At 46.8% G+C, this 3,595-nt stretch overlaps 1 long non-coding RNA gene across 1 annotated transcript; it reads left to right on the forward strand.

The window, feature by feature from the left end:
- The first annotated feature begins 1,677 nt into the window (after positions 1-1,677).
- LOC115465080 lies at positions 1,678-2,486 on the forward strand. Its single transcript, XR_003941317.1, has 3 exons — positions 1,678-1,777; positions 2,063-2,173; positions 2,287-2,486. It is a non-coding gene; the product is annotated as an uncharacterized LOC115465080 (long non-coding RNA).
- The last annotated feature ends 1,109 nt before the right edge of the window (positions 2,487-3,595 follow it).

Genomic DNA, 3,595 nt, shown 5'->3' on the forward strand with positions numbered 1-3,595 from the left:
GATACGGCCTCCAGAACTGAACACAATACTCCAGGTGGGGCCTCACCAACGACTTATACAGGGGCATTAAAACCTACTACTACTACTACTATTTAGCATTTCTATAGCGCTACAAGGCATACGCAGCGCTGCACAAACATAGAAGAAAGAAGACAGTCCCTGCTCAAAGAGCTTACAATCTAAAACCTCTTTTCTTCTGCTGGTCACTCACCTCTCTATACAGCCTAGCAACCTTCTACTTACGGCCACCACCTTGTCACACTGTTTCGTCGCCTTCAGATCCTCAGATACTATCACCCCAAGATCCCTCTCCCCGTTGGTACCTATCAGACTCTCCCCGCCTAACATATACATCTCCCGTGGATTTCTAGTCCCTAAGTGCATCACTTTGCATTTCTTTGCATTGAATTTTAATTGCCAAACCTTAAACCATTCTTCTAGCTTCCGCAGATCCTTTTTCATGTTTTCCACTCCCTCCCGGGTGTCCACTCTGTTACAAATCTTTGTATCATCCGCAAAAAGGAAAACTTTACCTTCTAACCCTTCAGCAATGTCACTCACAAATATATTGAACAGAATCGGTCCTAGCACCGATCCCTGAGGCACTCCACTACTCACCTTTCCCTCCTCTGAGCGAATTCCATTTACCACCACCCTCTGGTGTCTGTCCGTCAACCAGTTCCTAATCCAGTTCACCACTTCGGGTCCTATCTTCAGCCCGTCCAGTTTGTTCAAGAGCCTCCTGTGGGGAACCGTGTCAAAAGCCTTGCTGAAATCTAGGTAGATTAAGTCTATATCACATCCCTGATTTAATTCTCCAGTCACCCAGTCAAAGAATTCAATGAGATTCGTTTGGCACAATTTCCCTTTGGTAAAACCATGTGTCTCGGATCTTGCAACTTATTGGCTTCTAGGAAATTCACTATCCTTTCCTTCAGCATCGCTTCCATTACTTTTCTAATAATCGAAGTGAGGCTTACCGGCCTGTAGTTTCCAGCTTCTTCCCTATCACCACTTATGTGAAGAGGGACCACCTCCGCCATTCTCCAATCCCTCGGAACCTCTCCCATTTCCAATGATTTATTAAACAAATCTTTAAGAGGACCTGCCAGAAATTATTCCTCAGCTGCTCCTACAGGCAGCTTAATATAGCTGAGGAATAATTAATATAGAATTATTCCTCAGCTGCTCCTACAGGCAGCTTAAAATAGCATTTGCTATTCCAGTCTGAAATCTCAATACACTTTATTCTTAGTGTTCAGCAAAAACATCAGACAACTCTCTTAAAGCCTTTGAAACCGAGGCAGGCTGTTTAGGGACAATTGACTCTATTCAATCACACTGTTCTCACTCATATAACTCTTAAAACACTTTAAAACCGCTTTTAAAAGGGATTTTCTGCCACTGCTGCTCCCAGACTCAGAACACCTCTGTCCAGCTTTAAGCTGACCTCCCAGCTGACCAGCAAGCCGTTGCCAAGGCAACCAGGTCTCAGCTTGCTCAGCTGATCTCCCAGAGTGATGATGTCACTTTAGAACCTTTAGTTTTTCCCTCTGGAGGAGCCAAGATTATTTGAACCCCCTATGGGACCCTTTGATAACCTGAAAGCACACCCAAATTCCCATATATGGTCACCAAGAAAAGGCAGCCACAGCACAATCCAGTTGATGTCACAATGGCTGGCAGCTATATAGGTGGGGCTCAGTGGACCTGACTCAGAAGCACCTGGATGGGAGCCCAGGTAGACAGCAGGAGGAAGAGCCAGAGCAGCAGTCAGGTACAGTATACTGTACTTGCACATATAGTCTTACTATACTTACTACAGGGAATTAGGGAGGGGGAGGGGAGGGATTGGGAGTGCAGAGGGCTGCATAGGGAGGGGGAGGGAGAGGGAAGGGATTGGGAGTGCAGGGCTGCACAGGGAGGGTGGAGGGAAGGGATTGAGAATGCAGAGGGCTGCATAGGGAGGGAACGGAATGCAGAGGGTCTGCAGAGGGAGGGGGGGAGGAAGTACCAAGTACTGTAATACTATATATGCAAACCAAATGTTTTCTATTTCCAGCAGTGAGAAACCTGGAGGAACAGCACGGAGAGGAAGCCAGGAACACTACAGAGAATCCAGGAGCTGCAGCCAGGATGTCCTAACAGCTGGCAGACTTATCAAGGAGGAATGGTAATCCTCTTACTATTGTCATACTTACATGTGACATAACAGTAAGAATGTCTATTTCTAGGTTGAGAAGCTCCATACTCTTTTTAACGCAGTATTTTCTATTCTTACTTTAGAAACTGTCAAAAGTAAACACGGCAGCAAGACTCATCTACGGAAAAACGAATCTTTTATGTGGACCTACCACATGATCCATCCTACCATAACATCTTGTATTTGTTTACCCCGGAGCCTGTAAACACCTCTCCGGCGCCACATTGAGGTGGGAAAATGTGGGATACAAATGTAACAAATAAATAAAATAGTTTGTGCTATGCATTGTTCTGTGACTCCCACCTCCTTTCATCTGACGATCAGGGTCTCTCTGCCTCTGTGGGGAATACCTTGGGCTTGTGCTGTAAGTGCTGGCAGTCCCTGTATTCTAGAAGGCTCATCCCAAAGGGAAAGGAGCTATTATAGGTGAAAACTGAAAACATAAAAGACCTAGGCCCAGGATCCTGGTGTTCCTTATGGTGTTTGACCAGAGCTGTAACAGTGCAATGACCATGCTGGTTATTCTTCTGCTCAACAGACCTAAACTAAATGTGTAACACTAGCAGTGAGTTCCAGAGCAAACTAGAGGGAGAAGAAGAGTGTGATTGAGCTAAATTGAAAAAGAAGAAATGTCTTAGCATGTAAACCACAGAACATGGTCACTTGCTGGGGCGACTCCCTCTTGTGCACCTGGAAGCAGAGCACAGGACCACAGAAACAGAGTGCACAATTGCAAATATGGACTGTAATGGCCAATTTCATTTCTGCAATGGACCCCCCTACTTCATGTCTACCTTTCCCCTTGCTTCTTTGTACTTCTCCTGGCTTTCTCCAGTTCCATCCTGAGGCCTGTGCAAGCAGTGACACTGCACCAAGAGCATGGGAGACAGGAGTGCAAAAACTGCTTCCTATCCATGGTCTCCCCTGCGTAAGTGTGTTTTCACATGGATCTGCCGTTTCTGTCCTGTCTTGGTGCCTTGCATCCTTTAGAAAACTTTTCCATGCCACAAACTCAGCGTAGCAGTAGCGCCTAACATTAGGTGCCATATATAGAATTTGGGGGATAGTGTCTGGCATTAACCCATAGTGCCAGTAGAGTACAAAGGGCAGTGGGGGTGGTCCACCCCGGGAGCAGGAAGCAAAGGGGTGCGCAGAGCAGAAGCACGGCTGTTGACTCTGCCGGTCCCCTGTCCCCTCTGACGTTATTTCATATTCCGGCGCAGGCGACTGGCAGAGCCAACAGCCCCATACCTGCTCCACACACCCCCCCCCACCCCCCCCCACCCCCACCCCCATTGCTGGGAGAAAAGGTCTGGTGATGTAAAATGAGTTTATCTTGTTGGGCAGATTGGATGGACCGTATAGGTCTTTATCTGCCGTCATTTACTATGT

Source organism: Microcaecilia unicolor, chromosome 3 (assembly GCF_901765095.1).
Source record: "Microcaecilia unicolor chromosome 3, aMicUni1.1, whole genome shotgun sequence".
Classification (NCBI taxonomy): domain Eukaryota; kingdom Metazoa; phylum Chordata; class Amphibia; order Gymnophiona; family Siphonopidae; genus Microcaecilia; species Microcaecilia unicolor.